Source organism: Canis aureus, chromosome 10, assembly GCF_053574225.1.
Source record: "Canis aureus isolate CA01 chromosome 10, VMU_Caureus_v.1.0, whole genome shotgun sequence".
Classification (NCBI taxonomy): Eukaryota; Metazoa; Chordata; class Mammalia; order Carnivora; family Canidae; genus Canis; species Canis aureus.
The window spans coordinates 7,593,541-7,606,397 of NC_135620.1; the positions used below are offsets into that span (position 1 = coordinate 7,593,541).

A 12,857-nucleotide genomic window follows, 5' to 3' on the forward strand; every position below is an offset into this window, starting at 1 on the left:
AGAACAGGAATTACTGTTCACCCCATTCACCATATGTCTCCAGAACCTCTGACGGCATGTCCTTCCTCCTTGTACCCCCTTACCCCCAGCCCTGCTTTTCCTTAGACCACCCGCCAAGATTTTTACCCAATTTGCCCGAGCTCAGCAATTTAGTAGAAAATCCTCTGGGGCATGTGATGGTGGCAGACTTAGCCTCCATGCCCCCACCCCATCCCCAAGACAATGTGAGACCCTAAATTTTATGATGGTGTTATCATAAAGGCAAATCAGTAATTTTAGATATTAAAATACCTCGCTTGACCTAAAAGTTCATTTTTGCCTTGTGATTTTAAAAAAATTAGAACATTTTCTTTGATTCCCCTTGTTACTGATGGATCTATCACAGCCAGTGACTTGCGAACCAAACAGGTGAGCCCTGACACTGTCGGCCAACTGCGCTGTCCTGAGAATCCCGAGGGGGGTGGACAAATGGAAAGCACGGCTTCTGACTTGGTTTGCCAACACTGTTGTTGCTGAACAAACTCAGATACACTCATCACAAAATAAGTCAGTAACTCAAGACACAAGGATTTGGAAAAGAGAAAGGGAGGGATATACTTGGGGTGCTGGCAGCCGGAGGAGTTGGCAGGCTCAAGCCTTAACACCTGACCTTTCTGCCCACGGCTGGACACCTACAGTTTTACAGAGGGCAGTCCAGGGGAATGATGCCAGGGAGGCAGAAAGGACACGATCATGAGTGGGAGTAGCACATGACCACCGGCAGGGAAGGGGATGCATGGGTGTGGACTTCTAGGGTATTCCGTTGCTGGCAGGTCTTTTCTCATCTGGTGGTTGGCATGTTCTCGTCTTTGAAAAAATGTCTTCATCATCTCAAGAAAGTGCAGTAAGAGACAAGCATAAGTTGAGCGGTCTTGTCTATTTCCAGTTCTCATTGTTGGAGTTTGCAGTTGAGCAAGAGGGTTCGTGGACACTCTCACCTAAAGTGCTGTGGGCCAAAGGGATCGTGCTAACTTACCTAACACAGGAGTCAGCCCTGTCCCAAAATAAATGGCATTTCATTTCCTCCTATAAATTTAACCCTGACTTATAAGCTTTCCAGGAACTCATAATCTGGCTCTTCTCTGATTTTAAGTTCCTTGCTGTTTGTTTGTTTGGTTGGTAGCCCCTTGCTCAAAGAAACAAAACACGCAAGCAAGCAAACAAACAAAAAAGTCAAGACATAGGGAAGTTTTAATGTGAGAGTTTAGTGGCCCTGGATCTTGAAGGGTGTATCGAGATAGAAAATCAACTACCTCTTAATGAGTAATAACTATGTGCCATTCCCATTTATTCCTTTAAGTCCCTGTGAGCTAGATCCTCTACCCTTTGTGAAGGATGATCTTTAAGAGCCTAGTGAAAGTAGTGTGCTGAGGTCGCACAAACAGAGTTGGAGCTTGAGACCAAAGCTGTCTGTCTTTTTACCTGTGCTTCACTTGCTGTTCTTTCTCTCTCTCTTTTTAAAATATTTTCTAAAAATTTATTTGAGAGAGAGACAACAATTCTGGGGAAGGGTAGAGGGGGGTGGGAGAAGGAGAGAGACTCCTCAAGCAGATTCCCTGCTGAGTGCGGAGCCAGAGGCAGGGTTGGATCCCAGGACCCCGAGATCATGACCTGAACTGAAGGCAGACGCTTACCGCCTGAGCCTCCCAGGTACCCCCACCAGCTGCTCCTTCCAGCTGGAGCAGGATTCTGACCCTAGCTGACTCCTTCTGTCCCCCAGGGCTCAGTTGTGGAGGAAGCTGCTCAGAGAGCAACCACCAGGTCATTTGTGATCATATCACACAGTGGTAAAGCCCTCAGCACTTCTGATTATCTGGCATTCTTTCTCATTCTCCTTCCCTCTCATGTATGTATTTATATTGTGTGCCAGTCTGTCTGTTTCCCTCTATCCTTAATCCCGACCCGAGTGAACGAACCCCAGATAGCAAGGATCTTTTCTCTCTTGTTTACTGTGTGCTTGGCATATAGCATGTGGTCAATAAAGAGTTGTTGATGGACTGACCCAGTCCAAAGTCTGTATGCACATAAACACCACTCTACACTGACCCTGGAAGCTTTCTTTTTCTTTGACTTAACTTTGATATAACGTAGTAAATTGTAAACCGAGGTAATGTGACTCAATGAACAGGAAGCACAGGCTCAAAGTTTACAGGTTATGTGGATTTTGAGAGATTGCCCAACCTTACAGATTGATTTCTTTAAAATAATGAAGGTTCAAGTTGTTGTCATGGAATATTTACTAAGACATTGCTCACCACCAGCATTATTAAATAAAAAAATATTACAGTAAGTGATAAGCTCGGAGATGGTCCATTATGAGGTGTTTTCTGGAGAGAGGTCTGAAAAGCCAGAAAAAAACAATGACTCAGCCAGCATTACCTCTGATACAGAGAGCTATATCTGAGCACTGATTTCAGATCCAATAGTGACATCACTTGATGCTACATGAGGCTCCTGTGCCCTGGGAATCCTGTCTGTCTGGGAGACAAGACTCTCTAAAGACTTGGATGACATCAAAACTTAGGGAGATTTGGGGGGCTTCTCTAGATCTACATAAGTTAGCCAAATCTGATAGCTCAGAACTTACTTTATTCCAAAGACTCTCTCTGTGGCAAAAGGATAAAAGAAGCAGAGCCTGGGCCGGCACCTCTTTCGAGAGCCTTTGGGGTCCAGGTGGGAGCTCTGCAGGGCCAGGGAGCATCCTGGTGTCCGGGCTATGATTCTCTACCAGTAGAAACCATCCCTAGGATCCAAGGTAGTGCCTGTTGACAGTGACTGTCTAATGGCTGCGAAATTGTGACTTGCCTCGTCATCGTTCTCTCAAGGTCCAACTTATTACTTTGCAGAGCACTTTGGAACAAGTAGGATCTAATTCTGTTCCAGGATGGCAGTGAGTGACTGATAAATATTTCAGGCTAGAATTTTCTCTTGTTTCATGGGGATTTACATGTAGAACTCTTTCTTGATCCTATGAAAGTATATTTGGAGCAGGTACTTCCCAGCTGAACATCTGTGTCTCTGTATATTTGACTCTCCAAAAATATCTTTTTGTAATTACAATCTTCAAAGAAGTCAGTCAACATTAACCAGACAGCAGTGTTGGCAGATGCCTTTTACAGTCTTAAGAACAAAACTGGGGAGGCTGAATGACTCCTCCCTGGTGTCAGATTGGAAAGCCCCTCCTGGCAGTGGTCTGGCCATGCTCTCTGCCTGCCTTGCTTACCGCACAGCACACATTTCTTATTCTGTAAGAGAAGGCTTGTGAAATTGTCTGCATCAGCGTGAATCCCAGCCCTCATTACTGTATCATCCTCAAGCCTCAGCTTTTTTATTCAGAGTGGTGAAGGCATCGCCACACTTGGGAACCATTGGTATATATTTTGCATAAGGAGCCTCGTATTTTATTAATTAACTCGTCAGAAAAAAAAATGTGCTTTGGTGACTGATTCTTGGGAGGAAATTCAATGTCTCATTAGAGATCATTACAGTAGCTTAATACAATTATGTATGTTAGACCGAATGACATTTGACATTATGGCATGAGAGGTTCTTTCTAAATGGGACGTGACTTAGGCAGTCAATAAACTGAGAACAGGCTTTGTTTCATTTTCCCCCCATTTAAACAGAAAAGCAGGTCGAAGAGGGAAGTGAAAGATAACAAACCATGGGGCTTGCTGCTACCTCCTTAGTAGCCAACCCAAGGGCACAGTTTACTAAGTTCTCTTGTTAAGGCTGTGACTTAATGGTGAAAAAAAAAGACTTAATTAGAAATTATGTTTTCTGGGGCACCTGTGTGGCTCAGTGGGTTAAATGTCAGCCTTCCACCCAGGTCATGATCTCAGAGTCCTGGGATCAAGTCCCACCTTGGGCTCCCTGCTCAGTGGGGAGCCTGTTTCTCCCTCTGCCGCTCCCCCTGCTTGTGCGCTCTTTCTCTCTGTCAAATACATAAACAAAATCTTTAAAAAAGAAAAAGAAATTATGTTTTCCTCTCTTGAGATGTCCAGGGGACCTAGGGAAATATCTCAAAGCAAAGCTACATAGCACAAAAAGTTTCACCTCGAAAGTAGCCCAGTCTCAGCTGATAGGCTCCAAGAGACAAACAAACAAGCTTGTATGTCAACAAAGAGAAAGACATAGCTCCAAGGAAGGTGTATCCTTCTTTCAAAGCTCCCCCTTCATTCAAAAGATGCCTCACAAATTCTTTCCTTGAAATCTTACTGGTCCATCCTGCTCACTGACACTTTGACTTCACTGGACGTGTTGACCTTTTCTTGTCCATGTTTCCTGGGCTGTAGGACACAGGGCTCAAGTTTTGCTGTGAGTAAAAGTGAACCAAACAGCAGAGCAAAGAGTGATGACACATTCAAGAAGTATCTCAGAGCTGCTGTGGTAGAGTGGCTTTTATTTAAAATCAGATTGTAATAGGCTTCCTTCATGATTTTGGGAAAAATCCCCTATACTTGGCTATCTTCCGTATTACCTTCTGTCTGTCCTTGAGTCTGCTCAGATGACCTGGGACACCTGTGCAGCATCTGTGACCCCTCTCCTATGCAGTGCCCACCGTGAGGCCCTGCTTGAGCTAGGGGTCCCATAAGGTCTAACTGTGACAGTTGTATCTTTTTTTTTTAAAAAAAGATTTTATTTATTTATTCATGAGGGACCAGAGAGAGGCAGAGATATAGACAGAGGGAGAAGCAGACTCCCTATGGGGAATCTGATGCAGGACTTGATCCCAGGACCCCTGGATCACGACCTGAGCCAAAGGCAGATGCTCAACCGCTTAGCCACCCAGGTGTCCCATGACAGTCCTATCTTAAAGACATGTGTTATTCTGTGCTCCAGGTATTTGCCTCACTTTTTCCCCCTTAGTATTAATAAGAGTAAAATAATTTCTCTAAGTAGGTAGATCTGGCTTGGAACGTGAGATTTGGAAAACTGTTGGCAATTTTGGTTACTCTGATCTCACTTGAAACATAATGAGAAAACTCGTACCTTCAGGATTTCTATTGTAAATGCTGTGGTAAAGCTGCCAAGATCCATTTGCAAATGAATTCACACCATCTTCCACATCCAAATGTATTTTAATAAAGTATATTTGCTTAAAAGAGACCGCACGCCTGTGACCCAACATCTCCTATCCACATACGTAGAATTCACCCAGAGATATCCATTAAAGATAGAGCGGGGAAACCAAGAGAAGGTCACATGCCTCATGCCAAGAGAGAGACCCATCTACTCACTGGACCTTTCTGATTTGCATTTATCATTGTTTTCCAGTAGGTCAGACTGTCTAGAAGGTGAAGTGAAGTGTGTTACACTTGCCTCAGAAGGAGCTCTGGATGGTCACAGAGCAGAGGCTGAGCTGTTCTGACAAATGTGCGGTGGTCTCAGGGATTCCTCTTCTGCAAATGTTTCTGTGGAGCCTGCTGCACCCCCAACACATTCAGTTCTCCCAGGACATTACTAGGTACCCCTGAGACAGTCCAGGTCCAGGAGCTTCTCTGGTGCATCTCTGCCATGGCTTACAGCTCAGCTCCCTCCCAGGTCCATGGGGGGCTGTGGAGAATGGCTTTGCTCAAGACCCCACCTTGGACCCCTTGATTTATCTCCTGAGGGTTCGGTTTTCATGCTGGGTTCTCTGCAACAAGCTGGGAAGTCCTTTTGCTGCAAGAAACCCCAACTTCAACAAGAATGACATTAGGGTGTGCCTGGACTGAAGACTGTTGTAAAGAGTTAGCTTTTTAAGTAAATAGCGTAAAACCTTTCTTAACACCACATTAGCGTGAGACGGGGTCCTCTTCGATGTGTGTGGCCAAACCACACTCAGGGACTTTTTCCTCCCAGCTCCGAAACCCAGCATGTGGAAGTGATTGTCTGGAGAAGGAGGCCGCTGCACACACAGGGTGACGATTGTGTAGCAACACCCAAAACCGGTTCTGGAAGCCATAGAACAATGTGAGTTCTGTTGTCCAGGAATGTGTTTCTCAGCCCAGGGGTATCTTGACTACCCCAAGAGACTGGAGGTGGAAGGGCTCCCGGCCAGACTGCAGGGCTACCTCTACTGTCCTGTGCAGACAAGCTACACTCCTCCCTCCTGGTACTTTACCTGAAAGTGCAGCATCCATTCATAGGCTCTGTCTCCCCAGACCCTGGTGGCATGAGGGGTAAATTCTGAATAATCGACATCCTGGCCTTAGAAACTAGGTTGGAACTGGAAACCACAACACAACAGAAAAACACCATTGGATGGTGGTGCGGTGGTGGCGAAACCCTGCAATTTTCACTGAGAATGTGCAGTGTTCCATTCTAGCCTGAGACGCGAACTAGATGGAGATCCCCTTAAATCAAAAGCACTTCAAAGTTTCCAAGTCCCAGTCGCTAGAAATTGGGTAAAGATGGCCAACCAGACTGTGGGTTAAACAACAAAGTCACCAATCCACCCCCGTGTTCATTTTTTCTTCGTGTTTAGAACGTTTGGGGGACTGGGAAGATGTGGCTGAGCTCCTGTTATCCACTTGTTCATGTATTTATGGTTCTCTTTCTCCAAATCATCCCTCTGACGGCAACTGTGCTAGATCTGAGGGGGGGTTGGGGGGCAGGGAGGGGGCTTGCAGGGGTGGGGGAAGGCTGCTCCTAAGATCCCTCTGGAGAGCTGAATTTGCAGATGGGATCTATTGGTTGCATTTCTAAGCTTGAGAGGTGATTTTCCTTTTACCTTGAAGGTAAAACTTACCTAATAATCCACAGAGTGATTTTCTTATCTGCAATTTAGATTCCTGAGGCTATCTGGGGACATTTGCAGAGGCCGCTGTGTTGCTTGGAAGCAGGTGTCTTAGGGCTGCACGTCTGAATATTCCTCCCCCCTCCCTTGTTTTTACCGACCATCTTTCCCAATTCCAGTTTTAAAACATGGGGTGTTGGGACCCCAGCATCAATCAGAGGCTGGCGTTTGCTAAAAGGGACCCTCTCATTTAGCCACTGATTTTATTTTATTTATTTTATTTTTTATTTTTTATTTTTTTTAGCCACTGATTTTAGTGTGGGACTTAAAGAGGGAAGGTCTTTGCAAGTATTTTAAGTTGATGAATAAAAACAGACGCACCAGAGGGAGATTTGCCAACCATATAAATACATAGGCATTAAGCTCCCTGTACATAAACCAAATATAAATGGAAAGACAATGAGTAAACGGCACATGTGAACGGACAAAACCCCAGTGGATAAGTCATAAAGATCTGACAGCAAGGCCCATATGTCTTTAAAATTCTCAGCTTTTCTACTCAAGTAATGTGTTATTTGTCCCACGTTTACAGTTCATTCATTCCTCTCAACGTCCTCCTTGGCATCGTTCAGTTTGTCTGCTGTCTACACGTTTGGGCTTTTGGCAAATCCAGACGCTCTCAACAAGTGCAGCTTTTGAGTGTTATTCAGACCCTCGATGGACCTCAGATAGTATAAAACAAGGATTTGTAGCTCTTTAGGGATGTAGCTCTGTTTGAAGCAAAATATCTTCTCACTTCTTTCCAGTGCTTACATGTGGGGGAGCTAATGCCGGAGCCGGGAGAGGAGGAGGTACCAGCGCAGAGGTTTGGGGGAAAGTGAGCTAACTTGGTGAAGCTGATGAATGGTCTCGGAGCACCTACTTGAGCACATCCTCAGCTGTGTTTTCCCGATGTCATGGACTCTCAGATAAACACAAGTTCGGAATGTTATGAACCACTTTTTTCTCAGCATCAAATGAAGCGACAGATAAAAGTATGATAAAACTGCAAACCACGGTGCAGGATAATCGTTTTTGGAGCAAAGAGAGGCCATCTGTACAAACTGACTAGGGAAGCCACCGTTTCAGGTTGATGGCAAATTAGAAAGCGCTTAGGTTCTTAGATGTGTTTCCCTATCACTGAGCAAATCGTGATTCTTCCCTTAATGGTCTAGTCCCTACGTGCTCACATTTATTCAGCTTTCATCAACATAGATGACACTGTCATTCAGCCCTGTGATCTCTGGCGCAAGACGGGTCCCCATCCTGTCTTGGAAGCTGATGTTATTTTGAATAGCGCTCACGCCTTGAGCTCTTCCACCAGTTCCTTTGACTTCTTTGGTGTGCAAGGACCTCAGCACGACAAGTGTGTTTTTGGTTTGCAGGGAAGGGCTGGGAGCCCAGCAGGGGGCTGAGATCAGAGAGGCCAGTAGCAGCTCCCAGTGCAGCTGGCCATCCGGTGGCCTTGCTGTGAGGGATTGCCAGACTGGCCTTCTAAAGCAGTCACTGTTTACAAGAAGAAGGTGGAATCTTCTGGGATAGCCCGGACAAGTGGCGGCACAATATCTTACAAAAGGGTCAGGAGGCCGGGCACTTTACCTTGCTTGGAATTACTGAAGAGGCTCAGCAGTTTTGCATAGCAACAGAAGGCTTGTTGACAGGACTTAAAGGCTTCTGGAAAAGGGAACTATTCTCTGGGACCGCCACACACACACAGAGTCATTAACCCCCTGCGGGCAAGTGTGAAATCAGGCTGTATTGGGGGCTGGGTTCACTTGTGTGGCCCTACTGAGGCCACATTCCCCTTCCCCGCTGGCCGGTAAAGAACCAGTCTCTTCCCTCCGTCCAGATAATTAGCCAGTCTGGGGGCCCTGTGTTGCCACACCACCACCCATCCAGTTGAGGTTCTGGCATTTTCTACCCCACTACCCTGTGGGCCCCTGTGCACAGAGTGGCACAGTTAGCTGCGGTGAGAACCAGGGTCACTCCATCTTGCTTGGAGGTGAGCTGTTCTGCCCCGACCTTGAGGTTCAGGAGGAAGGGCCCACCCCTCTCAACCTCTCAGAAAGTCCCATTTCTCCTCTGCCAGAGGGGAGTCTCCCATTCTGGAGGGTCAGTGTTTACTCTCAGGAATCGATAGAAAAATTGATGTCAGAGGAACAACCAAAAAGCTCTACTGTGTGTTTGGCAGATCTCGTGCCTTGGGTTAGCTGGGTAAATACCAAGTATTAAAGAAAGGCAACAAAACAAAATGTAGATTTAGGTGCTAGTTCTGTGTTTGTTTGTTTGTTTTTTAAATTTTAGAGCAAGATCAAACAATGAGCCCGTTTATCATTTCTGAGCCCCACTTCCTCTCCCTGCAAAGTGGAATGGATGATGCCTCCCTGATGGGAAAAACTGGAAACAAGCAAGGTGTTACAAATAGGGAAGGAATTACATAAATTGTGGTACATCCCCGGGATGGTGTACTGGGCAGACTTTGAAAATAAAGACGTATATGCCGCATGGAAGGTTGTCTGAAAATATTAAGTGGATAAGAGTAAGATGCAGAACAAAGGGTATATTCGGGTTTTTTTGTGTGTGCGTGTGGGTGAAAATGTTGAAGAATGTTGCATGGGGAGATGTGGATCCTATGAATGCGCATCCACAGGAGGGGGAATGGGAATCATGAGAGTTTGTGAAGTTGGCTTGTGAGAGAGGGATGGAGAGTTAGGGGCCAGGAGGAAGGTTTACACATTTTATTTATATATATTTTTTGTCTGTTTAAGTTTTCTGTACATGTGCACATATCCCTCTTGTTTTCAAAATGGCAACAGTGTTTATTTACATAGTAAGATTATGGATCTTCCTTTTCTTGTTCTTTTGGATTAAAAAATGAAAGGGGCACCTGGATGGCTCAGTGGTTGAGAGTCTGCCTTCCGCCCGGGATGTGATCCCGGAATCGAGTCCCACATCGGGTTCCTTGCAGGGAGCCTGCCTCTTCCTCTGCCTGTGTCTCTGCCTCCCTCTCTGGGTCTCTCATGAGTAAACAAGTGTAAAAAAAAAAAAAACTTTGATATCCATGTGGGAATTAAATTAATATGTGTCAAGTGCCCAGAGCACAGAAGAGGCTTGGTTCGTGTCAGTGCAAATAACACGGAGGGAAGACCGGAGGGTTCTTTCTACTGACTGTTTCTTTTTTTAGGTAGTAGTGATGACTATTGATTGGATACCATTTATTTATTTTATTGCCACTTTTTAGGGAGTGTTTACCATCTATTTCTCTATTTCTCTTCTGGTTCACAGATGGTACCGTCCTGGCTGTGGTGGTATAAGATGGCTGGGTTGGAGAGTAAGACCAGGTGTGCCAACAGATGCTGTGGTTTGGGACTTGGGGTCGCTTACTCTTTCTGAGCCTTCACTTCCTCACCTGTCAGCCGGGAACCCAGATGATGTCCCAGGTCCTGCTAGGCTTGACATATAGGCATCCGTTTGCTGGTGAGGTAGAGGGTGCTGGAAGGTGAGAGTGTAAAGTGCTCTCTGTCAGAGAGTTCAAAGACGAGGCAGAGGAGAAATGTCATGAAGAGAAGTTGGAGGTTAGAAAACAGTTTCCTGAAACAAACCCAATCTGTTACAATCCACCCAGCCACTAGCTCGCTCACTCTGCTTCCCGGGCAGGGGTTTTACACTATTTCTGCCATGGGATACAAGGCAGAGCTCTTCTCTATTCTAAGAGAAGTTTTATATTTCTTTGGTTTGGGTTTTGTTGGCAGTTTCTTCTTTCTGATGATTTGTTTTAAATCTAAAAGGGAAGGCAAATGCTTTGGGCTGCATATATACTGGTTACATTTCTCGTTTGTTGGATTGTATAACGTCAAGTCTCTCACCCTGAGCAGTTCCTAGTAGGAAAGCGATCTGTACAACGGAGGCCTCCGCTACCATGTATGGTGGGTGTGTAAGTCTAATGCACTTAAAATACACTAAACGCAGGGTACAGAGTACCGTGGATAGGCCACCCAGAGCTGGGTACAGGACCACGGGCCTGCCCCCCTACCCAAGGGAATGGCCAGGTCTCATTTTTCTCAGTAGCAGCCCCTTGATTAAAGCTGGCAGGCTTTTACAAGCTCCTCATGCCATGTAGGGATGACATCCTTCCTCCCAGTCTCGGCATTATTCTGGCAGCCAGGTGAGCTTGTGTGCATGGGAAGGACTGGGAAGGACTTCGTTCCCCTGTCTGAGCCTGGCTACCCGCCCCCCCCCCCCCCCAAGCCCAGCAGGGATGTGTAACAGCGAGCAGTAAGCCTGGGGGACTTGTGAGCTGTTGCCATGGTCACTCCCCAGCGCATCCAAGGACAAGTCCCCACATCCGCTGCGAGACTTCATTAGAGACCGAGCACCACGTGACCACAAGCCTCAAATCACTTTGTAAGGACTGTGGCCCGGCCTTGTCCCATCCTGTCGTTTGTCCCCATGAGCAGAGCGGAGCTGACCTGTGGCCAACAGACCAACGTATTCTTCACACTGAAATAAATGCACTGACACCCCAAACGCCACCGAAGGCATCAACAGGCAAAAATACGACAACGTGAAGGGAGAACAATGATGATATTGTTTCAGAGCAAAAACAATAATTTGAACAAACCACTGATGTGATTTTACATACTTGTACTCACATTGCGTCCAGGAGTTTTGCGTTGTTTTTTGTTTTTTCCCACATAATACGGCTTTGTGAACATTTTTTCCATGTTATTTTGTGGCCTTTGTAATTAGCTCCATTGCCATGTAAAGGAAAATAAACACGGTTGTCTTTAGGCCCCTCGGGGACTCGCATCCACGACAGATGACAGGACAGTAACTGGATCACATAAACTGTCTCTAATTTTGATTACAGATCGTAATTTGGTTACGGGGGTTTGCCACTGCTCATGAGAAGGGCCCAGACTTTGTTTCCTTTCCCTCGAAGCACACGCATGGACTTCTTTGCTTCTCTCTCCGCAATGTACTCTTGGGCCAGCGCTTATCTTCTCAGTTCAGCCAAGGACTTACCCTTCATCAGGAGGAAGTAACAGGCGGCCTCCTACCCCACGAGGCAGGTGACCAGGGGTGCGGATGGGGGGGGGGGAGGCTCAGCTAGGATCTCCCCAGCCCAAAGTCACTTAGAGAAGTCCCCTAAGACTCACCGGAGCCTACTTACTTGTCATTCATTCAAAGGGCTGTGATCAATGATGCAGGAGTCAGGAAATGTACCCCGCACTCCGGCAGATGAGCCCCTGCCTCCTGAACTGGTCAAAGGACACTGACCTTGATTCTCATTCCGGGAGGGGTCGGGAGGGGGAGGTGTCCACGAGTGTGGCCCAGATGCAGGAAGCCCCCGGGGCGGGAGCTGTGGGGTCCGGGCGGCAGGGAGGGTGGCACCTGCGGGCAGCCGAGGGCCCCGCCCCCGTACGTCCCCTGCGGCCCCCCCACCCCCACCCCGCGCTGCCTGCTGCAGGGCCCGACCTCGAGGCTGCACCTGCTCCCGCGCACTGCGGGAGCCCACCTGCCCCCGGCCCAGGCGACCTCGGCGCGGCTCAGAGCACACTGCCAACCGCGGGGGGAGGCCGGCCCAGGACTCCAGGCAGTCCAGGCAGAGCAAAGCAAAAAAAAAAAAAAAAAAAAGCAATCAAAACCCCCACGACCCTGTGAGACCGACCACACCTCCTAAAGGGGACAACCGCGTCGCTAGTAAACCTTGTCAGCGGAGGGAAGCAGGGATTGCTACAACAGGGACAAGGCTTTCAAGTTCAAGGCCCCGAGTCACATCCGAATGGAACAAATGGCCGTGGCAGCAGCAGTTCTAATTAAGAGGTCACAATTTTATTTGAGTCCGCTGGGTGAAGAGCCGGGCTTTCTGGATTTCTCCTGGTTTGATTGTTTTCAGCTTATAATACAAATTCTTTTTTTTTTCTCCTGCAATTATGTGAAATTACAGTGGGCAAGGAACCGTTTTGCATACGGATGCCCTCTGATGTGTCTTTCAAGCAGCCCGCGAGGGTCATTTGCAGTGCAGCCAGGGCGGGAGGGTGGTCCAGACTCGGTT

The 12,857-nt window shown here is 47.0% G+C and overlaps 1 long non-coding RNA gene across 15 annotated transcripts in view; it reads left to right on the forward strand.

Moving 5' to 3' along the window:
* Positions 1-11,424, forward strand: part of LOC144321937 (uncharacterized) — a 91,850-nt gene extending 80,426 nt beyond the window's left edge. For 11 of the 15 annotated variants that reach the window (XR_013387450.1, XR_013387439.1, XR_013387436.1 and 8 more), the window contains one exon: positions 10,085-11,424. This is a non-coding gene — a long non-coding RNA (uncharacterized LOC144321937). Of the gene's footprint in view, positions 1-7,566; positions 9,410-10,084 lie in introns of those variants that run through there. The other 4 variants (XR_013387442.1, XR_013387449.1, XR_013387447.1 and 1 more) reach the window with 3 other exon arrangements.
* Positions 11,425-12,857: the final 1,433 nt, after the last annotated feature.